Genomic DNA, 26,900 nt, shown 5'->3' with positions numbered 1-26,900 from the left:
AACTAAAATGTGTAATCTAACACAAGATAAAGATTAGTTGATGTTTCTTTAAAAATCATCACGAAAGTATGCAAGTTTAAAAAGTAAGTCTCATAATGAACAGAGGTAGGTTTCATGTATACAGTTATTGACAGCTACATCCCAACAAATGTGTCTTAGTTAGGGTTTTACTGCTGTGAACAGACAGCATGACCAAGGCAAGTCTTATAAAAGCAACATGCAATTGGGGCTGGTTTACAGGTTCAGAGGTTCAGTCCATTATCATCGAGGTTGGAGCATGGCAGTATCTAGGCAGGCATGGTACAGGAGGAGCGAAGAGCTCTACATCTTCATCTAAGAGTGCTAGTGGAAGACTAACTTCCAGACAACTGGGGTGAGAGTCTTAAGCCCACACCCACAGTGACACACCTATTCCAACCAGGCCACACCTCCAGATGGTGCCACTCCCTGGTCCAAGAATATACAAACCATCACAAAACGTAAACATCTAGTAATGATATCTGTAGATACAGCCACTGGCAGGCTGCCCAAATTCCAGTCAATGGTGTGACACATGCAGCTAACGGCAACCTTGATTGGACTTAGTGGATTATTGAGAAGAAGAGATGACATGACCCTGGAAGGAGGATGTATGTGGAGGACCTGAGGGAAGTTTGAGAAGGGATATGATCACTACACTGTGTACAAGGATGAAATTCTCAACTCATTATTATAAAAAGGAATTTAGCTAAAACTCAGGTGGCCAATACCTTAGAAAAACATAATCATCATCCTTATTAACATTGCTATTATTACAAGTCTAATGACAATATACAGGACCATGAATATTATATTAAAAATCTACCGTAACTGAGGTACCTCCTACTCTCAACCTCATTGATACTCTTATTGTAATAAAGTTAAAAAGCAGTAAATTTAACTAAAATTTTAAAAGTGCTCAAATGAATCCTCATAATGTTGAAAAACATCCAGGAAATTATTCTGAAATTGCCTGGTCAGGTTCAGTTGCTATCTCTGGGAAGTCTGCACATTTAGAGAGAAAGTGGACGAAATGTGAATCTGGGGGTGGGGAGGGGAGATTCCAGGGAGGGGTGGAGGGAGGGAAAATTATGGTTGGTATGAAATGCATGAGCTCAGAATTTAAAAAATGTGATATTTCTCTCCTACCCTTCCATGGACTGGGTAGATGCCAGCAAACAGATACATTCAAAATTTCCAGGGGCTATAATTTGTAATAAGAAAAAGAGAAATGATAGCATTGTTTATGGATAGAAGGAATTGTCACACTGCATTTATATAGTAATATACAATATGTCCATAAAGAAGAGAAAAGCACCACAGATGTGAAAACACAGCTCTTGCCTTCACATGAACGTGCCATAGTTTATTCTGGAAACATTTTGAGTGACCATGATGCAAAAACTCACATTCAGTATACCCCAAATTCCATGTCCCAACACAGAAGCAGTTTCATGAAGCTTTACATTTTAACTGAGCTAAGAAACTCATAGATCAAAGCAAATTTAAAATAATTGTTGGATATATTACAGAGGTGGTCACAAGCAAGTTGGGAGAAGGTCTTTTCATAGGACTTATGGAAAAGCTAGATGACAGGGGCTGCTGTCTGATGGTGTTCATAGCCTTTTGGTTGTTGGAATTTACTGTCCTGATAAGGTGCTAGATATTAAAAGTGTGTTACCTACTAGTCACAGAATGTTGGTTCTGACTTAAATTAGGGCAAAGAATATGATTCTGGGGCTAGAGCTAGCCCAAGATAATGTTAGCATCTAGATGTGGAACATTCCACTCTATATCATTACAGTTTTAATCAATCTATAAGTCCTTACAGACACAGCTTTTTTTTTCCAATGCATTTTCATTCACACTACTTTGACAGGAAACATTTCAGAGCAAAATATTTTGCTAAAACAGTCAAATTGAAGAAGTAAACATGCACTATTATTTTTTTAATATATAACACAAAGTAAGACATTTAAATGTTTTATCAATTACAGATAAGCCTGTAAAATAAAGAAAAGTAAGGAAATGAAGAATTCATAATTTATAATTAACAGCAGAACTGTCCTCAGAGGAAAAAAAATGTTGATTGTGAAACACACTGAGAGACCTTCAAAATAGTAGTCATTTTCTCTTTGTTAAGATATATCAGAATGAACACAAAATTCTCTTTCATATCTTAGTTTCATATCATATATATTCACTTTAAATAAGGTAATTATACATAAAATTTAATACATAATATGAAAGTAAATAGAGAAACCTGTTGCAGGTAGATGAGTTATGTCTAGCTAAAGTGAAAAACCAATTACCTTGAGGAGCTAAAGATGATTTATAAAATAGCTACAACTAAGCCCACTATGATGCTTTCTGCATATGTATTATCTGAAACAATACTTCATTAACTTGAAAAATTAAAACTTAAAATTTAAGTGCCTTTGCCTAACTATGAAGTGAGACTTTTTGTCTCCATTGTCTATTGTGTTGTACTAAGCAATTTCACCACTAATCTTTCTTTCTGATCTTTCTAAATAGTATTTTTATTTCATTATTGAATGACTGTAGATGTCACGAAAGGCAAAGTTTTTGAGGCAATGATTATCATTTTATTGACATATTTAATAAGGACAAGACTTTGTTTTCCCAGTTTATTTAAAAGTTTGAGCGGGTTAAGAAAATCTTGCAGCTGTTGTGACCTTAGCCACCTCCTCTCACTAATTATCTGTACCAGGAAGCTTGTGAAATCTACTGACAGTTTTCCTGCTCAGAGGGCTTCTGTGTGGATGGGAACCTGACATGAAGAGTCTAAATAAGACTTATATTTAGAGACATTTTTGGATTAGACCCAGGCTATGTCACAAGCCATATATGCAAACACAAACTCATTCAAAAGAAACATTTACAGTCTATGATCTTCAGTATCAATAAAAATTGTAATAGAAGGATGTCTAACACCTAGTATATTGTAATTTATGGGACTAGGAGTTGCTTCTCAGCATGTGAATAGAATAGAGGGAGAGAAATAGATTTTTGTAACCTTTTTCTAGAAGTTTCCCTCCAGAGATACAAACGTGCAAATTTGCTAATAACAATTTTTATTTTCCAATCTGTAGATAAATGCTAGGAAAAGGATTGTATTTATATATTTATATTTATGTGAAATATTGTTATGTGCATAAAATTTTAATAGACAAATAAAATAATACCATGTGTAAAATTTATTTAGATGATTGTGCTGGTGGTCTTGAATACAAGTTTTCAATCTTTTTATGTGTGCAATATCCAAGAAGAGGCATTTAATATTTCTAAATACAGAGAAAGAAGAAGTAATACAATTATGCTGGATTCTTTATTTGAAATCAATAGTTTTCTTGTGTCTTAATATTGACATTTGTGATATGTATATATTTACATATATGCCATGGACTGGGCCTAATCGGCCCCCCCTCAATCTGTGGGAATCAGGGGTTCAGACAGATGGGCATTCGGCAGGAATTGACAGACAGACACAGACACAAGAGAGTGTGCTTGATCTGAACATAATTTGTCAAATCAAGCATCAAACTTTTTATACAGAAGAAAATAGGGAAGTAAGGTGACACACCAGCAAGGTACAATGAGGTTACTGGATTCTTACACAAAACTGGCAGGAACCAACTGGGATAAAAATAAAATGTTAACAACTGGGATCAAAAACAGCTCCATCTAAGGTCCACTTAATCTTAGAAGCCAGGGGCAAGGGCTTCGTGCCCTTGCCATAGTTCCTATTCTAGTCTATTGTATAGTCACCTTCCCCCTAGGCCATTGTAAATACTTGTATATGGGTGTAACTCAGCTACCTATAGTTTAAGTGTCTACTCTGGCTCCTCTTTAGGTCACAAACATCCTTCTTCCTAGATAATGGTAAATTTCTGTGTAGGGCAGTGACTTAGCTATCCATGTCCAGGATTGGATCAAGGACTGCCTAGAATCTAACTTAGCTATATGTCAAAATATCAATCCTTAGGAGCACTTATAATAAAGCAATATTAAGCGAAAGCACACAGATCTGTTTACTAACTAAAGCAAGGACATTGGAGCCTTCATTATACAGAATGGCACGATTCCAGGAGACTAAGTTTCCATGAACTTTTCATCTTGGGACAGTGCCCAGGATTTCAGGGCCTGTCACGCTTGTCACTACTGGAGTGGATGTAGCATATATCTACATATATGTATATGTGTGTATATAAAGTGATATGTACATATATAAAATATTGGAAATTATGATTGGGTAGAAATGCATGTTGATACATTCTTTGGTAAATAAAGATTTAAAACTCATTAATAGTCATTGAATTAACATTTTGAGAAGAAATATGAAGGATTTTTTTTAAAAGTCACATCCAGAAATGTATACCTAGCAAATACATCTCAAGAGGTTCAATCAGGGAAGACTGTGTAATGGCGGCATTAGAAATGATATTTTTTTAACTTTGTGAATTTATTGGTGATAATTCTTCTCTAAAGAGGGTTTCAGCACAAATTAGGTGGAATATTTTCTCAATTTGATTGTAATTTTAATATACTCTTAATTTATTTCTAGTCTCTATGCAATGCTTTTTTGGGAATACATGTTACAGCAAATATTCATGCATGAGAGGATGTAGTAGAAAGGGCAGACTCAATGAGGTGACCATAATGCAGAGGTGTCAGACATTCCAGAAGGAGGAAATGTCCCTCTGCTCCAGACAGGTATAACACTCAGTATGTGGGCTTTCACACCAAGCCTTTCTACAGTTGTCTCTGAGCACCAAAGAGTATTCCATTGTCCCATACATCCATTCACTTACTCAAAGTTAATAGCTTGAGGACGCAGTTTGAGAAGAATCCCCTTCTATCAATATTAGCCTCCAGTTTGAAGTACAGAATTCCTGTGTTGCCCACAATTTTTGTTTTAATATTTGGCAACAGTGGTTTATTGAATTTAAGAAAATACTTTATTTGCATTGGCCAGCTTCTTATAAAGGATGTTAATGAAGAGCTTAATGAAAATGCACACAAGACAAATCATGAGAAATGGTGCAAAGCTCCCAGGTCACTTCTGTCATATCATTTTATCTCATCAATGTATGCACCAATTGAAATGATTCATGAACCCTTTCATTTAGGATTTTTTTGTGTCCCTTCTATTATGTCGAAACACTAAACGTCATGATTGATTGACATCATTGATCATTGCTTCTTAACTTATTCTCCAGACATCTTGTCTTTTCAGAACTTTGGAAGTAGAGGGGAAAGTTGTGACCTTCTAACATACCTCAGTCCACATTCTGCAATCTCAATCACTAGTTTTATCATTCCTGAGATTATCAATCTTTTTGTATCTCAGTCACTAGGATTAAGACCAAGGATGATAACACCAAGTTTCACTCATGCTTATCATTGAAATTCTAAGCTTTTTACAAACATGCTGTCAGGAATTCAAGTCATAGAATAAATATGATGCCTCCTACCCACTGTTGCATGTCATTATCAAACTAATTCTTAACTCTGAAAAATGATCAATTATCATCTAACTTGCACAGTGAGATTGCCACATGAACTATTCAAACATGTTATTTAATATTGCACATCAGTAAAATATTAATGGCACACAAGTATGTTGTTGGGAGAACTGATCAACTAATAAGAAATAAACAGGAGAAACCAATCAATTTGCAAATCATCTTACAGATTTTTCCCCTCATTCTGTAAGTAAGCATATTTACTATAAGTACCACATATGGATTTGCTGAAATTTTCCCTACTAAGAACTACCAACATAGCTTCTCCAGGTCTCTGGTTTTTTAACTTAAAGGATACTACAGGAGTACAGAGGAAACGAGAAAACTGATATCTATCATAGAGACTTAGCAGGTTTGTACCACCTTTTTGTCAGGCTGGCATCATCTTCTCAGGCTAGTGAGAGCACAGTTAATCAGTACATCATATGCTGATACTTTACCCATCTCTGTTCATTTCTGGCAAAAGGGCATTTTCTTTAATCAGAGGAAGCAGCTGATTGAAAAACATAGATTGATGACCAGGGTTTAAGTTTTACATTATAAATAAAGACAATACAATGGGAATTTTGAATAATACAGAAATAAAATTATTCTTTTCTGCTTTAAATATGGACCATTGCTTCCCAAGGCTCTGAGACTCAGAATTCCCACCCTGAAACTCTTGTGGCTCCTAGTTGCACAAAAGGAGGATGGTGGTAAAAGGCTTACCACATCTTTCCCTCAACTGTCTTCCTTGGTAAAATATATTGACCAAAGAAAGGCGAGAGTCTACCTGTTGGGAAGCTGCTTTGTGCCTAAGAACTCCATTACTGTCATCCCTACTCCAGTTTCCTCATTTATATATACAGAAACTACTCTTACGCTCAGGCCACTTGACAGCTCACCATGTCTAGGACTTGTAGATCTCTATCCCAAGACATTACTAGCAGTACTTGCATACATTTTATGAAGTTCCTTCGGTGTGGTGATCCCCAACCATAAAATGATTTCATTGATACTTCATAACTGTAATTTTACTACTGTAATGAACTGTAAATATCTGATTTGCAAGAAACCTGAGATACATACACTAAAGAGGATATGACTCTTGAGAGTAGAGATTCAATGATTTCGAGTCAAACCAGAGACCAATACAAGCTATACATGGGTCATGTGTGCCAATGGCCTACCCTCTATGTTTAATGCTTGAAAAGATTTTGACAATGAATTACACAAGGGGAGTAAAGAAAATGGAGGTAAAAAGAATGCCTCTGCACTATCTGTAGTGGACAAGCAACATTCCAACTTAAGAGCTTTTTTTGGTTCATGAAGTTGAGAAATCACAGATGCTAAGAGATTACTGAACACAGGACATTTATTAGAGAGATGCTGTATAAAAATAATTTATGGAAGAACTTAAATCGAGTTAGATACTATCAACAATTCCTATTATTTAGTTCAATGAAAATATAATAACTTCACATATAAGCAACTATAGAACAGCTAAACAGAAAAAATATATAGGGACAATGCTTATACATTCTCCTCTCTTACTTGAGTTCCTAGAAGCAAAAGATACTGCGAGTTTTGCTCTTTCTTATGTCTAGTTTTGCTCTATAAATTTTTCTGGAATCTCTGTTTCTGTTCTTCAGTTTCTGATAAGTATGTAATTTATTCTCATTATGATATCCTTAGTATGATGACTCAATTAATCTATATTATCTATCCATTCCAATATTTGATCTTTATATTATTACTCTGATTTGTTTCCGTTATACATGGTAAGATACTTTAAAAATTTAAAGCTATATTATAATCCCACAAAGCACATCATGAACAAAGGTATTCTGACTATACTATGTTGCTGGTGTTATTGCTGTAGCAGGCAGGGTGAAAAAATAATGAAAAATAAATACTGGATTTGTGATTCTTCATTTTTCCACCATGTCACTCTCAAAAGCAAGTTCTAATGAGTTTTCCATTCTTACAAGATTTGCCATAACTGAACAAATTTTAATATCCCAACAACAAAGTTCTTAATCAAACTAAATTACACAGGAAGGAGAAAAAATCCAAGGTTATGCTAAAACATAAAAAACTACAGAATTTTCCTTATGTTAGTAATTCATTAAAGGGACAGTCCTTGTCTCTGAGAAGATTTTTGATGTGGGTCCAATATGGCAGGTAGAAAATCTAAAATAAAATGGAGACATTGATTGACTTGAAGAAATAGGCCACCATCTTCTCATACAGAAGAAAGAATAGCAAATATGCTTTTGATTCATATAAAACTTGGAGAGAAAAATAAAGCTAGCTGTCACGTAGAAATATAAAATAGAGACTTAGTCAGGAGATTATTATGGAAAATAGAAGGTAGAGAAACTCAGTTAAGAGTTATCAATATGTTCTGTATCCATTCTTCTGTTGAGTGACATCTGAGTTCTTTCCAGATTCTAACTATTATAAATAAGACTGCTATGAGCATAGTGGAGCATGTGTTCTTATTACCAGTTGGAACTTCTGAGTATATGCCCAGGAGAGGTATTGCTGGACGTTCCAGTAGTATTATGTCCAATTTTCTGAGGAACCTCCAGACTGACTTCCAGAGTGGTTGTACAAGCTTGCAATCCCACCAGCAATGGAGGAGTGTTCCCCTTTCTCCACATCCTTGTCAGCATTTGCTGTCACCTGAATTTTTGATCTCAGCCATTCCGAATGGTGGGAGGTGGAATCTCAAGGTTGTTTTGATTTGCGTAGAAGATCCAGAGACTACCCCACCTGGGGATCCATCCCATAATCAGCCACCAAACCAAGACACTATTGCATATGCCAGCAAGATTTTGCTGAAGGGACCCTGGTATAGCTGTCTTGTATAAGGCTATGCCAGTGCCTGGCAAATACAGAAGTGGATGCTCACAGTCATCTATAAGATGGAACACAGGGCCCCCAATGGAGAAAACACCCAAGGAGCTGAAGGGGTCTGCAACCTTATAGGTGGAACAACAATATGAACTAACCAGTACCCCCAGAGCTCATGTCTCTAACTACATATGTAGCAGAAGATGGCCTAGTCAGCCATCACTGGGAAGAGAGGCCCCTTGGTCTTGCAAACTTTATATGCCCCAGTACAGGGGAATGCCAGGGCCAAGAATTGGGAGTGGGTGGGTAGGGGAGCAGGGCAGGGGAGGGTGTAGGGAACTTTCGGGGTAGCATTTGAAATTTGAAATGTATATAAAGAAAATATCTAATAAAAAAGTTATCAATATGCAGATTTTAGAGGGTCGCATGGCTGAATGAGAAGGGCAAGACAAAAGAATGAATAAGGCCCCCACCTGAGGAACTCCAGCGGCAGAAAGAAGTGTAACAGGGAGCAAACCTGCCATAAGACAAAGGGGATACTTGCAGAATTCAGACAACTATGCACTTGGCACAGTAGTAGGCTGAGTCAACACTATGTCAACTCCTAATAATCCATTCGGATCGGAACTAGTTACTGTCCTCATGATTCATGTACCTCAAGAGGGCCACCAGCTGCTGACCTAGTTTTCAACACACGTGTGGGTTTTCTTTCTTTTTTTGGTGAAGGTTCTTCATTTCTACACCATCGGAGATTGTGTTCAAACTGAAATCTTACTTTGAAATTTATCCATTATATTTTCTCTTACCTGATGTTAGTTTTATGTAACCCTAGAAATCGTTGGTTGTATTTTCTTATTTAAGTAATTTGTGTAGCTGATATAGTTTCCCCAAAATCCAAGCACACAGAATAATCCCACACACTCAAGACCATACTTAGATACATAGAAAGCCTAAGGCTAGCCCGGACTCAGGAGATCATATTTAAAATTACATTCATGTGATTTTTTTTGTTTTCTTTTCACATTTAAGGGTTGTGAAAAAAATACTAGATCCAAGAACTGGCAATCATCATTCCTTCATTTTAGTTGTGGTATTTTCTTATTTAAAGCCTGGGTATTTAGATGTATCATGTACATCATCACAATTTAAATGAAGTTTGATTTTTAAAAGCAGCTTTAGCCAACACTTCTATCACTAGGGAAATATGAAATTAACTTTAGTATTGTTTGTAACATTATCGACAAAATAATCAATTTACCACAAAAAGCAAAAGTGTAGGAATACAGTAAATAAAACATCAAAGTGACAGATTTTATTTGCTGATAATATATTGCTATGATGATAAAGATACAAATCACATGTTTTCATTTGAAGCAAATGCAAAACTATAGATGTGGGATAGAATAAGTAAAGAGAGAATGGACACGCTCTTGTTGACTTGCTCTATTTGCTTAAAAACAAACTGTTTTTTCAGAAAGTGTTTTTAAGGCAGTAGCAGAATTTACAATAGGCATGTATAACCTTCATTCTGACCATCTCCTGTTAGTGCTGTTCCTGATAGAAGCATACCTTGCATGAATAAGTACATATAAGTAAACAAATAAGAAAGGGCATGGAAGCTGTGGTGTGGAAGGCTGAGAACCTCAGTTATCTGCCAAGAACACATGTAAATGGGGAAGGAGAGAACTGACTCAACAATGCTGTTCTTGGTTCTCCTCTTTTGGTTCTTGGCACATGTGAACATTCCTAAGAGTTACACACACACACACACACACACACACACACACACACACACGCATACACATGCACACATATGCAAATGCATACACACACATGTACACATACATATACACAGGCACACACACAAGCACACACGTACATGCACATACACCCTCAGGCATGCACACACACAATCACATCTCTCTCTCTCTCTCTCTCTCTCTCTCTCTCTCTCTCTCTCTCTCTCTCTCTCTTTTTCTTTCTCTCTGTCTCTCTCTCTTTTTCTTTCTCTCTCTGTCTCTCTCTCTTTCTCTCTGTCTCTCTCTCTCTGTTTCTCTCTCTCTCTCTCACACACACACACACACACACACACACATACACACACAGACACCATTCAAGTTTTGTCCCATTTTACACATAATTATGTAAATCATTAAGCCTTTCCTATTAACAGATTTGTATTTTTAATATATTTGTGTGGGGACTCAGAATTTAAGTCACCTAGTAAGCTCTGCTATTATGTCTGAGTAATCAGTTAATTGTGTCCATTTTGTCATGCCATAATCTGTTTCATTAATATCAAAAACAAAACAACAAAAAAAACAACAACAGCAAATAAAACAACAGCAAAAACTCACACCCTTCCAACCTGTGAAAATCAGCAAATAGCAAGAGGAAAGATAAAATTTCACTATACAAATATTTTTTTAAGGCAATATAATTGCTTTTACAAATTTGACCTAATACTGTATACAAACTTCTGTATGTAATACAGAAATCACAAGATGGCAATACCAGTCATTAGAAACTAGGGAAAGATGCTCAACTCTTACTCTCTGGCCCAATGCCTTCTCCACAATTTCATTGCTGTTGCTCATGAGAAGATCTTGTATTTTTTTTTTTAAAATAATTTCAGAAAATAAATTTTGAAGCTTCAGAGTAATAACTTATAGTAATAATAGCTTTGTATAAATTATTATTACTATTGCGCTTATAGCATAATCATAACATTGCTTGCTTCCCTTTTCTCCTTCCACATCTGCCATTTACCCATCACCATTCTTTTCCAAATTCACAGCTTCTTTAAACTATTTGTTATCATATACATGTATGTGTGTATGTGTATATGTATATAAACATATGTCTATGTTTAATAAACATGTATTTCTACATTTAACCTGTTCAGTCTGTAATGTTACCTGCATGTATATTTTCAGGGCTGACCCTCTGGCACTAGAGAGCCAATTGGTATGTTCTTCTCTGAGACAGACCACCGCTGCTGCCTTCAGCTTTCCTCAGATGCCTGTAGCCCTTTTGGTAGGGTTGAGGCTTCATGGGCTTTTCTCTGCATCCACTTTGTCATGTCCGTGGGTGTCTTCCTTGTTTGGGTCACATTTGAGTAATCATGTTAATGAGACTTTGTGGATGTCCAGACATTAGTAAGGAGATACAGTCTCACAGGAACTACTATGAACCTCTAGCTCTTCTCATCTTTTTGTCTTCTCTTTGTCCTTTAAGCTGGATTGTTTCATGGACGTATCCATTGCCTCTGGGCTCCACAGCTCTGTATTGTGAATTGATGTGTCATTGTGTAGTAATTCCCATGTATGGCAAAGAGAACATTTCTTGATGAGAGTTGATATATAAGTATCTGGAGCTAGGAGCCCTCAATGAGAGAGAAGATGTGCCATTTTTCTTGCTGGATCTTTATATTCTAGGATATTGAATATTTTGGAGTCAACTAAAAGTCATTCAAAATATTTTCAACTAATATTTAACTAATAACTCTTTTTTACAGCTTTATATTTATTTGCCATTTTAAGTAACTAGAGATATTTTAAAGTGTCTAAGAGAATGAACCTAGTTTTATTCTCAATTTCTGGAATATTATCTAGTGAAATTAAGGGTCTCCTATGTTGAACTTAATACTTCTATCAACTTGGCCTCTAGACATTTAAATTGCAGATACTTTTGAAAGAGTAAAACAAGTTCTTAGTCTCTTCTGGTTGGGCATAATGGCAGGAAAAAGTGGGATGAAAATATAAGAGAAGACATGATCCCCATCCAAAAATAAGGAAAACTACACCAACAGTTGTAGAAACAAAGAATTCCCCTCACTCAATGCAATGCTGAAAGCCCTGATATCACAGAGGGTTCCTTCTGACCTCTGTAAGTGGAGGTATTGATTAAACCTTGATGTAACATTCTCTGGAATCATCTATATAACTCCTGAGTCTTTGTCTTTATTGTTAATCTTCATAGGAAAATCTGTTGAAAACTAAGTCCCCCTCTCAGGGTTCTCCTTTCATCTTCATTCCAGAGGTCTTCAAAATTAGTTTAAATTCAAATTGTCACAGGCTATTTGTAGCATAGGCTTGTGGTTCATTCACTTATGAATCATTTAGAGAGCAAAGAGATCTCCCTGTTACATCAATGATTTCATTTATTTTGGGTTGTATTTTTTAAAAGATACCCCATTGTAGCCCATGCTAGCCACAAAATCACTGTATACATTTCTGGGTAGCCTTAAATTTATGGCAATTTATTTTCCTTAGTTTTCCAAGTACTGGGGTTGTAGGATTGATCTACTATGGATGGATCATCATAGGCATTATCTATGTATCAGTAACAAAGTCCTTAGTAATTAGTGGTCTTTCTTTAAAAATTCTCAAGTATTTTCTTTGAGACCATGTCTTTCTTTGTCATTGAGGGGTGTTTCCTGTATGCAGCAAAATGCTGGGTCTTGTTTACATATCCAGTGTGGTAGTCTATGTGTTTTTATTGGGAAGTTGAGTCCACTGATGTTGAGAGATATTAAGGACCAATTTTTGTTGCCTCCTGTTATTATTGTTGTTAAAGGTGGAATTATGTTTGTGGGGTTCTCTTCTTTGGAGTTTCTTATGAGAAGATCAAATTGTTACCTTTTCTTAGGTCTAGTTTTCCTCCTTATTTTGGAGTTTTCCTTCTATTATGCTCTGTAGGGCTGGATTGGTGGAAAGACATTGTTTAACTTTTGTTTTGTCATGGAATATATTGGTTTCTCCATCTATGGTAAGTGAGAGTTTTGCTGGCTGTAGTAGGTTTGGCTGGCATTTATATTCTCTTAGGGTCTGTATGACATCTGCCCAAAATCTTCTCATGTTTAGAGTCTCTGTTGAGAAGTCTGGTGTAATTCTGATAGGACTGTCTTCATATGTTTTTATTTTTTTCCCTTACAGCTTTTAATATTCTTTCTTTGTTCTGTGAATTTGGTGTTTTGATTATTATGTGATGGGAGGAATTTCTTCTCTGGACCAATTTGTTTGGTGTTCAGTAAGATTCCTGTATGTTTATGGACATCTCTTTTTTATGTCAGGGAAGTTTTCTTCTATGATTTTGTTAAAGATGTTTACTGACCCTTTGAATTGGGAGTCTTCACACTCTTCTACACCTATTATTCTTAGGTTAGTCTTTTTCATTGTGTCCTGGATTTCTTGAATGTTTGAGTTAGGATAATTTTGCTTTTTATATTTTCTTTGACTATTGTGTCAATGTCTTCTATGGTATCTTATATGCCTAAGATTCTCTTTTCCATCTCTTGTATTCTGTTAGTGGTGCTTGCATCTATGACTCCTGATCTCTTTCCTAGGTTTTACATCTCCAGGGTTGTCTCCCTTTGAGTTTTCTTTAATGTTTCTATTTCCATTTTTAGATCCTGCATGGTTTTGTTCAATTCCTTCATCTGTTTGATTGTGTTTTCCTGTATTTCTTTAAGAGACTTATATGTTTCATCTCTAAGGGTTTCTACTTCTTTACCTGTGCTCTCCTGTATTTCTTTAAGGGAGTTATTTATGTCCTTCTTGAAGTTACCTATCATATTCATGTGGTGGGATGTTAGATGTGAATCTTGCTTTTCAGATATTTTGTGGTGTCCAGGGCTTGTTCTGGTGGGAGAACTGGGTAATGATGTTGCCAAGTAGCATTGGATTCTGTTGCTTTTGTTCTTGCACTTGCCTCTTGCCATCTAATTATCTCTAGTGCTAACTGCCCTTGCCGTCTCTGACTGGAAACTGTCCCTCCAATGAGCCTGGTTGTGTCAGAGCTCCTGGGAGTCTAACTCTGTGATCCTGTGATCCTAAAGTCTTGGGTGTGGCAGAACTCCTGGGAGTCAAGCTCCCTCCGATATCCTGAGATCTTGGTGGGTCTGAGCTCCTTTGATCCTGTGATCTTGTGATCTTGTGATTCTGTGATCCTGGATGTGTCAGAGCTCCTGAGAGTCAAGTTTCTTCTGGGTATTGTAGAAGTTTTTAGGGAGCCAGAGCCCTGGATCCACTCTGTGACACTGAGATCCTGTGATCCTGGGTTTGTCAGAGCTCCTATGATCATGAGAGTGTCAGAGCTCCTAGGAGTCAAACTTCCTCCTGTTGTTGTAGGAGTGGGTGGGGAGCCAGAGCCCTAGATCCACTTAAGGCAAAGGTGCATATCAGAAGGAACGTGTGCCTATGAATGGGCAGGGGATCCTGCGTCCCTGGGTTCTAGAGTGTCCCAGTTATGCTGGATATAACTGCATATATTTTGTCTAGCATGTATGTTTTACATCTTTGTCAAAAATTGGAGGGGGACATGAGTACATGAACTTATATTGACTTTTCAATTGTATTGAATTGATAAATATGCCTTCTTTTATAGAATAGATGCCTCCAGGAGTTTTATTTTTCAGGGTTCTTTGAGTTATACTGACGGGTTGCTATATCTCAACTTAATAAATCCAATATATATTAATCTCCAGCCAAGAGTGTATTAAACAAACAAACAAACAAACAAAAGAACTTAAAGCATTGTGGTGGTTTGAATAGGTTTGATCCCCATAGACTCATGTGTTTCAATGCTTGGTCCAAAGGGAATGACACTATTATTGGAAGAAATGTGTCACCCTATCACTGTGGGGGCAGACTTTGAGGTCTCCTATGATAAACCCATGACCAGTATCACACAATATCCTTTTGTTGCCTTCAGATCAATATGTAGAACTCTCTGCTTCTTTATCACCATGCCTGCCTACATGCTGCTATACTTCCTGTCAGAATGGTAATGGACTAATATCATTTTCCATTGAATATAGTTTGTGAAGTCTTCCTAAAAGCAATGTAACAATTGAGGGTAATACTAGAGATACAAAGAAAAAAATGACAATGTCAACATCAATCTTTCTCCAGAAGATGATTCTCCTTAAAAGGTCCCGATGAATCTACTAGAAAGAATTCTCCTACAGCTGATTAATTCATTCAGCAAAGTATCACACACACACACAAAAAAAAAATTAGCCCAGAAAAATTAGTAGGCTTCATATACAAATAGCAACCATACTGAGAAAGAAACCAGGGAAGCAATCCTATTCAGTATAGTCTAAAAAAGAGTCTTGGAATAAATTTAACAAAGGAAGTGAAAGTTTTGTATAATATTGTAAAGGATTGGAAAAGAAATTGAAGAAGATACAAGAAAATGGAAAGATTTCCCATGGTCATGGGTTGATTGGATTAATGTTGTAAAAGCAGCCATTGTGCCTAAAATCAGTTTTTAGTCTCAGAACAATTCCTGTCAAAATTCTGATGCAACTCTTCACAAACATTGAAAAAAAATCTTACAATCCTTATGAAGAAACAATTGCAGTTTTAAAATCATAAGCCTCCTTTTTTAAAAGCATTTCTGAAATCATTTCCTTTTCCTTTTAGATCCTGGTCTCGAAATATTCTCTCTTGAATGTTTTGCTAGGAGATGAAAAAAGTCCCTATACACAATCACTGACTTTGTCTGTAATTTTAGCTGGAGCTGTCTTTATTCTTCTTATCACGTGATCATGGCCCACAGCCTTATCACATATCTGCCATTCTCAAGCTGGGTCTCTATCTTTCCAATCTCCTTATTTAATTTCTTGATAAGATAATGTCAAATATTTATTCCCAATGGCACTTTAAGTTACTGATAGCAACATTGCTTGCATTATTGATAACTCCAAGCAAAGATAAATTTGCAAATTCCTGTGACCTCACAAAATAGAAAAATCACCTGTCCCACATATTCCCCCCAACTCTTCCTGCCTGAAAATGTAGTTTTCTCTACAAAATTGGGACAGAGGATCTTTCCCTATTGCTCTTCAGTCATACTCAACATTTGAATTTTGAAAGTACCCCTGCTTTGACATGATCAAGGAAGGCAGAGAAGATCATATAAAATTTTTACTTAAATAGGTCACCATTGTAAGTGTTATTCATGACTTCTGTTTATAATCTGTTGTTACACCTTACTACAAAAGAAGTAGCAGTCTTGATGTCTAATAAGCAATCTCTGCAAAAGATTCTCTCTCTCTGTCTCTCTCTGTCTCTCTGTGTGTTTTTTACAGTTATGACAATATTTTACCATGGATAATTTATAACTAATAGAAATGCCTCTCTCACTGTTCTAGAAATTCATCCTAAACCTAGTGACTAGTTTCTCCCTGCATCATAGATGGAACCCATAACTTGATCTTTTCAAAGAGGGAAAACTGTGCTTTTATATGAGAGAAGATAAAAAGGACAAATGGCACAAGGGTGGCCCTTCAACCTCTGTCAACTGGTTGATGTGTTGTCAGAGGGTGGAGCTGTAATGACTTAATCATTTCTGAAAACTGTCTTTTTGTATTAGCAGCACATTGAATCCATTCATTTAAATAGACCCTTTGTTCTTAAACTCAGTTGCTCCAGAGTTCTTCAAGTACACTAAAAAGGGCAGCAGTAATATGAAGTGTAGTTAGTTTAGTATTATCATATGAAGAACTCTGCCCTTCATCTACAGGGTATAACTCCAAATGTATAGTTGTAAAAGCAGGTAAGTGAATTGTCAAGATGAATTCAAAGGGTATGTTAAATTATACATATTGTTAAATACAATGTTCACTACTTACAAAGGTTTTGTGTCTTGAGATTATAAAATTATTTTTTAATCTGCTTAGGCTTTTATTGTCTTTCCTTTAGAATTTCTTTATTATTGTTGCATTCTTTTAATGTTGTCAGATTAACTACTTGACAGGAATAGTGATAGTAAAGCATATTTAATTTAATGTGATTATGTATTTTAATTGTTTTCTAAGTACTTAAGCTTTAGTCCTTAATATATAAGGAAAGATTTGAATTCTATGGATACATATTATCATTTAAATAAATTAGTGGGTATGAAGTAAAATAAAAGAGATATGAAGAGAGAACTTAAAGAACAAAAGAGAACAACAAAGATGTCTTCTGTACACTCTGGCAGTTTTGAGTTACATGGATAATCAGTGGGATACTGACAGAGAAGACACATAGAGTCTGAGAGGTCATTTAACTTAATTCATACATGTCACTCCACCCTTCAAATGTTTATCTTGTTCAAGGTCAAGCATATTCTTACTTGGCACTAAAGTTCATAATTATTTAATCTAAAAATTGAGAAACTTTTTTGTTTGTTTGTTTTAAGACAGGGTTTCTCTGTGTAGCCCTGGCTGTCCTAGAACTCACTCTGTAGACCAGACTGGCCTGGAATTCAGAAATCCACCTGCCTCTGCCTTCCAAATGCTTAAAGGCATGTGCCACCACTGTCTGGCGAGAAACATTCTATAAATATAAGTCCAGATGACTTCTCAGTAGTTTCAGAGCTAAAATTTCATTTAGGATATTTCTATATCTACATATTCTTATTCTACAGTTTTCAGTCACTGAATAATATAAGTATAAGGAATTGTGAAACTATATGTACATATGGGGTTGATTCAGTAAAGTAACTGTTTAGACAGTGCTGACCTGGGGCTGGGGAGCAAGCAATAAGCACTGCCATGGCCTGTTATTGGAGTTGAAACAAAAGCACACACTTCAGGGATTCATAGTTGACTAGGCTCATCCACTCGTCATAAAGACCTGGGCTCAGACAACAGAAATACAGCAAAGAAATTTTACTAATAGATTGACCTTATGAAAAGAAGAGAGATATAATAATCTAAAACCTGAATCTAAGGGGCTTAGAACAGAATCATTGTTTTATAGAGAAAAGAAATAAAAGGAAGGAAGGAAGGAAGGAAGGAAGGAAGGAAGGAAGGAAGGAAGGAAGGAAGGAAGGAAGGGCTGAGGGGTTTCTCTCTCTTTCTCTCCTCTCTCTCTCTCTCTCTCTCTCTCTCTCTCTCTCTCTCTCTCTCTCTCTCTCTGCATATTCTAATTTTTATCTTTTTATTGGATAATTCTGTATTTACATTTCAATTTCAAATGTTATCCCCTTTCCAGGTCTCCCCTTCAGAAACCCCCTCCCACATTCCCCACCCTCTGCCTCTATAAGGGTGCTCCCCCTCACTCTCCTACTCCTGTCTTCCTGCCCTGGCATTTGCCAACACTAAGGTATCAAGCACTTTTAGACCCAAGGGCCGCTCATCCTACTAATGTCCAATAAGGCCATCCTCTGCCACATATGCCATGGGTCATAAGTCATGGAGCCATGGGTTCCTCCATGTGTACTCTGGTTGGTGGTCCAGTACCCAGGTTATTCGTGGGTCCTGGCTGATTGACACTGCTGCTCCCCCCCCCCCCCATGGGGCTGCAAACTTCCTCAGCTCCATCAGTCCCTTCTCTAACTTTGTCACTGGGGACCCTTGTACTCAGTCCAATGGTTGGCTGAAAGCATCCACCTCTGTATTTGTCAGGCTCTAGCAGAGCCTTTCAAGAGACAGCCATATCAGGCTTCTGTCAGCAAGCACTTCTCAGCATCCACAATATTGTCTTGGTTTGAAATAAAGTCACACACCTATGGTCACTTGATATTTGACAAGGGAGCTAAAACCATCCAGTGGGAAACAACAACATTTTCAATAAATGGTACTGGCACAACTGGTGGTTAACCTGTAGAAGAATATGACTTGATCCATTCTTATCTCCTTGTACAAAGCTCAAGTCTAAGTGAATCAAAGAACTCCACATAAAACCAGAGACACTGAAATTTATAGAGGAGAAAGTAGGGAAAAGGCCTCAAAGATATGGGCACAGGTGGGAAAATTCCTGACTAGAACAGCAATGGCTTGTGCTCTAAGATCAAGAATTGACAAATGGGACTTCATAAAATTACAAAGCTTCTGTAAGGCAAAAGACACCATCAATAAGACAAAAAGGCCACCAACAGATTGGGAAAGGATTTTTACCAATCCTAAATCTGATAGGGGACTAATATCCAATATATACAAAGAGCTCAAGAAGCTGGACTCCAGAAATTCAAAGAACCCCATTAAAAATGGGGTACAAAGCTAAAAAACAAAAAAGAATTCTCACCTGAGGAATATAAAATGGCTGAGAAGCACATGAAAAAATGTTCAATAGCCTTAGTTATCAGGGAAATGCAAATCAAAACAACCCTGAGATTATACCTCACACCAGTCAGAATGGCTAAGATCAAAAAAATTCAGGTGGCAGAAGATGCTGGTGAGGATGTGGGGAAAAAGGAACACTCCTCCATTGCTGGTGGGATTGCCAGCTTGTACAACCACTCTGGAAGTCAGTCTGGTGGTTCCTCAGAAAATTGGAAGTAGTACTATGGGAAGAGCAAGCAATACCTCTCCTGGGCATATACCCAGAAGATGTTCCAAAAAGTACTAAGGATACATACTCCAATATGTTCATAGCAGCCTTATTTATAATAGCCAGAAGATGGAAATAATCCAGATGTCCCTCAGCAGAGAAAAGGATGCAGAAAATGTGGTACATTTACACAATGGAGTACTACTCAGCTATTAAAAACATTGAATTTATGAAATTCTTGGGCAAATGGATATATCTGGAGGATATCATCTTGTGAGGTAACACAATCACAAAAGAAGTCACTTGATATGCACTCACTGATAAGTTGATATTAGCTCAGAAACTTAGAATACCCAAGATACAATTTGCAAAACACAAAAAAATCAAGAAGAAGGAAGACCAAAGTGTGGATACTTCATTCCTCTTTAGAATAGGGAACAAAATACCTATGGAAGGAGTTACAGAGACAAAGTTTGGAGCTAAGATGAAAGGATGGACCAGCCAGAGACTACCGCTCCTTGGGGATCCATCCCATAATCAGCCACCAAACCCAGACACTATTGCATATGCCAGCAAGATTTTGCTGAAAGGACCCTGGTATAGCTGTCTCGTGTGAGGATATGCCAGTGCCTGGCAAGTACAGAAGTGGATGCTCACAGTCATCTATAAGATGGAACACAGGGCCCCCAATGGAGAAAACACCCAAGGAGCTGAAGGGGTCTGCAACCTGTACTGGGGGTACTGGTTAGTTCATATTGTTGTTCCACCTATAAGGTTGCAGACCCCTTCAGCTCCTTGGGTGCTTTCCCCTTCGAAGAAGGACTGAAGCATCCAGACTTTGGTTTCCCTTCTTCTTGGACTTCATATGGTCTGTGAATTGAATCTTGAGTATTCTGAACTTTTGGGATACTATCCACTTATCAGTGAGTGACTACTCCGTGTTTTCTTTTGTGACTGAGTTGCCTTACTCGGGATGATATTTTCAAGTTTCATCCATTTGCCTGTGCATTTCATGCAGTCATTGTTTTAGTAGCTGAGTAGTACTCCATTGTTTACATGTAGCATATTTTCTGCATCCATTCCTCTGTTGAGGGATATCAGGGTTTTTTTCCAGCTTCTGACTATCATAAATAAGGCTACTATGAAAGGCTATACTCAACAAAACTGGAAAACCTGGATGAATTGGACAAATACCAGGTACCAAAGTTAAATCAGGATCAGGTTAATAATCTAAACAGTCCTATATCCCCTAAAGAAATAGAAACAGTCATTAATAGTCTCCCAACCAAAAAAAGCCCAGGACCAGATGGGTTTAGTGCAGAGTTCTATCAGACCTTCAAAGAAGGTCTAATTCCAGTTCTTCACAAACTATAGAAGCAGAAGGTACTCTACCCAATTTATTCTATGAAGCCACAATTATTCTGATACCTAAACCACAGAAAGACCCAACAAAGATAGAGAACTTCAGACCAAAGACAAAAGACAAAAAAACAAACAAACAAAAAAAAAAAAAACAAAAAAAAAACCACATGATCATTTCCTTAGATGTGGAGAAAGCATTTGACAAAATCCAACAACCATTCATGATAAAAGTCTTGGAAAGATCAGGAATTCGAGGCCCATACCAAAACATGATAAAAAGCAATCTACAGCAAACCAGTAGCCAACATCAAAGTAAATGGTGACAAGCTGGAAGCAATCCCACTAAAATCATGGACTAGACAAGGCTGCCCACTTTCTCCATACCTATACAACATAGTATTTGAAGTCCTAGCCAGAGCAATTAGACAACAAAAGGAGATCAAGGGGATACAAATTGGAAAGGAAGAAGTCAAAATAACACTTTTTGCAGATGATATAATAGTATATATAAGTGACCCTAAAAATTCTACCAGAGAACTCCTAAACCTGACAAACAGCTTCAGTGAAGTAGCTGGATATAAAATTAACTCAAACAAGCCAATGGCCTTTCTCTACACAAAGGATAAACAGGCTGAGAAAGAAATTGGGGAAACAACACCCTTCTCACAGTCAGCTATTGGATGGATCACAGGACCCCCAATGGTGTAGCTAGAGAAAGTACCCAAGGAGCTGAAGGGATCTGCAGTCCTATAGGTGGAACAACAATATGAGCTAACCAATACCCCTCCCTGCACCCCCCCCCCCAGCTCATGTCTCTAGCTGCATATGAATCAAAAAATGGCCTAGTCGGCCATCAGTGAAAAGAGAGGCCCATTGGTCATGCAAACTTTATATGCCTCAGTACAGGGCAATGGCAGGGCCAAGAAGTGGGAGTGGGTGGGCAGGGGAGTAGGTGGGGGAGCGTGTGGGGGACTTTTGGCATAGCATTGGAAATGTAAATGAAATAAATACCCAATAAAGAAAGAAGAAAAAAAAGAAAATAAAAATAATAATAATAAAAAAAAAACAGATCACATGCTTCCATCATACAATGGCACAGGATACATTACTGTTCCAAAACTTAGGGTCAGGAGCATAAGGAGGAAACGCTGGACCAAAGCAAGACCAAAAACCAACCAACCAACCAAACAAACAAACAAATCTGAAAAAACTCCAAACTGCATCTCCATTATCCCGTCCCGCGGGATTCAGTTATTCGTGGGTGCGAGGGGGACTGCGAACCTGGAAGGAGATGGGAGTTAAAGAAAGAAGAGCAGGAGACCAGGAAGGGTACCTATCGAGGTCTCGTTTATTATGCTGAGGTGCCTTCTTTTTAAAGCATACATCGCGGGGAATATGGGAGGGGTCGAGGGAGAATTATACAAAGAACAAAGAAGTGGGCATCTGCTGACATGGGGGCCGAAGTCAGGCGCCAGGCAGCGGGCACTCTGGATCTTATCTCTGGAACATCGATCCTCCTTGACAGCCTTGGGGGTCGGGCTGGGCTCAGGCGTAACTCATGTCCTTGGATGGCATGGGAACTCAGGAAGAGATAGAGAAGAGGGGACTATAATTCAGCTTTTACAGCCTCAGGTGCCAAGAAAGGAATAGGGAGAAAGTGGGGGGGTGATAACCAGCTCTTAGTACAAGGCCATTTGGCCTGTTAGGGAGATTGTGAAGGGCTCACTTTCTCACGGGATAGTCTCTGACACTCCATGTCTGATGTCAAAATGCTGTACAGTTCTCCAATTCATTTCAGCTTGGTTGACTAAAACACACTTGTCTGTCTTGGGTTGGTTCCACTCTCTATGACCACCTTTCCATGTCAAGTATCCCATGACTCTTGTACCATTTTGCACAATGTTATGTGCACCATGACCTCTTGGAATCTTCAGGGAAATCCAGGCTTCACCTTCAAACTTCACACAGTAATCTTGCTGCACCTTCACACAGGGACACCCCAGCCCCATGTGGGTTCAGCAGTTTTCCTTAGTGATGGAGGGAGATTCAATAATCCCTTTCTTCTACCCTTGGCACTAAAGCCAGAACCACATGGCCAAAGCTGCCAAATTCTACTGCTTGCTAGTGCTGGAACATCCAACTCCTTCCCTCTCTGCCTAGTAATTCAGCTCTGTAAAATCTGTAGACCATTAATCATATATGAACGTTTTTTATAGGACTTACATTTAAAGCGCATGCAGTGTGATGCAAATGTATTATTTTTACCTTCTGAAGATCCTACAGACTGTTTCAACTTTAATAGAAAGCATGAAGCTTTGTGAAGCTTAAATCTCTGTATTATTCAGTACTATGTAACTAATACATACTAATATGGAAGATGTGTTCAAATAATTCAGATACTAACAACCTTAAAGTGAAGTGCCGACAATTACTATGTAAAACTTGCTAACACTCTTGGAGCGGTAAAAATGAAACAATAAGAGGCATTTCTCCCTGAGACAAAACAGGGAATTCGTCACTGTATCCTTTACAGGAGTATTTGTTATGATAAATTTGGGGATTGTGCCAATGGTGAGAAAACTAGCTGCTAGGTCCTCTGTCCCTGATGTCATCCAGGCTGCTCAAGGACAGCCCAGTGCGTGCCCCGCCCATGTCACTGCTTCCTTAGGCATCCACACCCGACCACCAGAATCCCTGCTGGAGACCCAGCTTCGCAATCATGTGATTGGTCTGAATCATTGTTTCTGTCACCTGACTTCCCAGCTCGTGTCTGGAGCCCTTGGAACTCCAGTGTGATCTCTCGGGTGCCCACCATCAAGACCCCTCCCCACCCAAGTGGTTTACATGCAAAAATAAAAGCCACAGAAGTCCAAAAAAACAAACAAACAAAAACTCGTCTTACAAATACATACACAGCATATTATTTTTGGGCAACTAGGTGGCACTGCTGCATTATCCTTTCAATCACAAAAGCAAATTCAGAATCTTCTGTATACTCCAGTTCAGAAGTAGAAACCGCGCATTCTCAATAGCTATGCTTTACAGTAGTCATTTACAGAAGTCTCCTGAATAAACGTTGAATGGCTGTCATCTAGGGCATTTGCCGACGACCTTGTCTCCGGTCATTCTGCTGTGGACTGGACCAAGACTCCAGAATTTCAGTTTCTATCTCACAAAAAAATGAAGTGGGACAGAGTTTTTTTTTTTTTTTTTTCTAAAAGTAGGATGGTTTGAAACTTTCAATAGTATTTTAAATTTTCAGAGACCAAAATACTTAAGAGATCATTTGGAGTGATTTTGTTACTATTAGAGAGTAAATAAAGATTCCCAATGCCTAGCTGAAGGGACATATTTAAGTTCTTAGATCCTACAAAGATAATGATACCCAGCTTCCCAGCATAGACATGCAAAAGTAAACACTAGCACCAGATCGTTTTATACTTCTTTACCCAGGCTGGTGCGAGCTGCGAAGGAATTCCAAGTTCAGGAAACTCAGGAAGCAGCATGTTCAATTACGTCTCAAAGAACATCATGAGCACCATCCAAATAGGTGTGAGCATGATACAAATGCCCAAAAAAATCAATAGCAAAACAAATAACTTGAAAGCAAAACTAGAATAATGTGTTCCTTTATTGCTATTTAACGACATGAAAGTTATGGTAATTTTAAGATTGCATCATACAAATAATGTAGAACTTGCAATGAACTTGGACATGATTAGATGTATTAGAAAGTGTATATAAATCATATTGGAGGGGGTAAAGAATGCCTTTGAATCAGATTACTTAAAATATGACTATCCAAGATAACATATACATTAAGGCCCCAAGTAGAAATGTAAAATTGTATTTATTTTAGATGTTGCTCCCCTTCGTGAATAGAAATCACCACAGATAGTTAAGAGGAAGCTTTTCCTAAAAGACAAGAACAGAAAGCTACTTCTACTCTAGGAAGTAGAGTGGCATACTATACACATACATTTAGTTATGGAACACCGCAAAGTACGGGAGCTGTTGCATGGAGCACACTAGAATCATAAGCAGGCCTGTACTAGTTTTCTCCTAGAGTGCAATGCATTCCACACTGAGAAAGTTAAAGTAATTCCTGTTTATTAGCTTATAATTCCATTGATTAACTGGTCTAACCTTGCTCACACCTTTAATCCCAACACTTAAGAAGCTAAGGAAGATGGATTCCTGCAAGTGTGTGGTGAAGCTGGGCTATACAGTCAACTCCAGGCTAGTGTGAATTACTGTTCCAAAAATAAGAACAAGTTCTGTGTATCAAGACTCCAAAATCGTCTTCTTAGGATCTTACATATCTATACTCATGATATTTTGTGTGCTTTGTTTCCTGATTTAAAGTTTCTTTTCTAGAACCCAGGTTTGCATCAAACTCAAGTTCCTCCTGCTTGTGTCTCCTAGTGCTAGAACAGAAGTTGTTCACCACTGTGCTTGCTAACAGTAAAAATTTTGACTAGCCTGACTGATCTCAATTGTCCCTGAAAACAGTTATCCACTGTGGCAGCTGGGAAAGGCTAGTTCTTGCAGTTGTAGAAACTGAGTCTACTGTTTTCTTGCTGATTTTTATAGCCATGGCCTTCTGACTGAATTTCTATAGTTTTTAGCCTTTCTATTGTGCCTCCCCTATTCTCAAAACCAGAAATGGTGAATCAAGTCACTGCTTATACTTTGAATCTCCCCACTTTCCCATTGTTCTTTATCTGCCTTTATAAGAAGCTGTGTCTTTAGCATAGGCACACTTAGCTGACAGTATTCAGTAAGATCAACCAACTGAGAAGTTTAATTACTACTAAAATTTCTTTGCCATCTGTAGGTCATAGTCTGACTAAGTAACCACTATTCAAGAACTCTGCCCATCATGGTACATCAAGGTCACATTTTGGTTGTTCTATGACTCCTTGTTAGTGGAATGACTTTGACCAAAAGTTAAGGTGAGTATTAACATGGGCAATAAAGTAAAGAATAAACAAATAAGAATACAGCACTAACCACCATAAATTAAGAGCAAGAATATGCCTGGCTCTGAAGATGTGTTTTCCCCTTTGATCTTCATAGAGCTCTTCAAGTAGGAAGCTGAGCTTCACAGACTTCCAGCAACTTGCTAACATCAGACAGCCAGTAAACGAGGGAGCCAAACTTCAAGACAAGAACCCAGTGAACATTGAGTCTGTGCTTTTTCCAGCACAGCGTGAGAGAAAAGGGATCTAAGAGTCTTGTCCTTGAAGAGGAAAGCTATGCTTCAAGCAGAAAGATTAAATGAAGTTTGTCATGCAACATCAATATGATTAATGATTCATTACAGATAGTGTACAGGATTGCTATATGTATGTAGCATTTTTACCAAAATAATTATAATTTATACACATCTTTGAAACCATTCACTTATGAATATTATATATAAATTAAAATTAGAATTAATCTAATTATGGAAGAATATATATAAATATAAATATATATATATATATGTGTGTGTGTGTGTGTGTGTGTGTGTGTGTGTGTGTGTGTATACATATGGGTGTGTGTGTGTGTGTGTGTGTGTGTGTGTGTGTGTAGGACTTTATCAGGTTGAAACACAGAGGAAGGTTTAAAACAGTTTCTTATGGATATAGTTACTCTGTACTTGTTTATTCTAACTTCAAATACTAGCTTCCAACTCACTATTTTAAATCACACTATCATGGATTTGCATATATTACAAAGACATTTTGCAGTGATCCCTCCTATACTGGTGCACACATAGGTTTGGGTCCCATCAAATTTATGAATTACAGAATTCTGAGTCCTCTTCCCAGAAACTTCATAGACAGGAAATATCTAATCCTGTCTCTCAGGAGATGGTTCTCAA

At 37.6% G+C, this 26,900-nt stretch overlaps 1 long non-coding RNA gene across 1 annotated transcript in view; it reads left to right on the top strand.

Annotated features, from left to right (window-relative positions):
• 1700019L22Rik overlaps positions 1-26,329 on the top strand; it is a 799,537-nt gene extending 773,208 nt beyond the window's left edge. Inside the window, exon 7 of the long non-coding RNA XR_003947392.1 lies at positions 25,869-26,329. This is a non-coding gene — a long non-coding RNA (RIKEN cDNA 1700019L22 gene). The remainder of the gene's footprint in view (positions 1-25,868) is intronic.
• The last annotated feature ends 571 nt before the right edge of the window (positions 26,330-26,900 follow it).

Source organism: Mus musculus, chromosome 8 (genome assembly GCF_000001635.26).
Source record: "Mus musculus strain C57BL/6J chromosome 8, GRCm38.p6 C57BL/6J".
Taxonomy (NCBI): domain Eukaryota; kingdom Metazoa; phylum Chordata; class Mammalia; order Rodentia; family Muridae; genus Mus; species Mus musculus.
The sequence above is the reverse complement of the archived record's forward strand: the minus strand, read 5'-3'. Positions and strand labels throughout refer to the sequence as shown.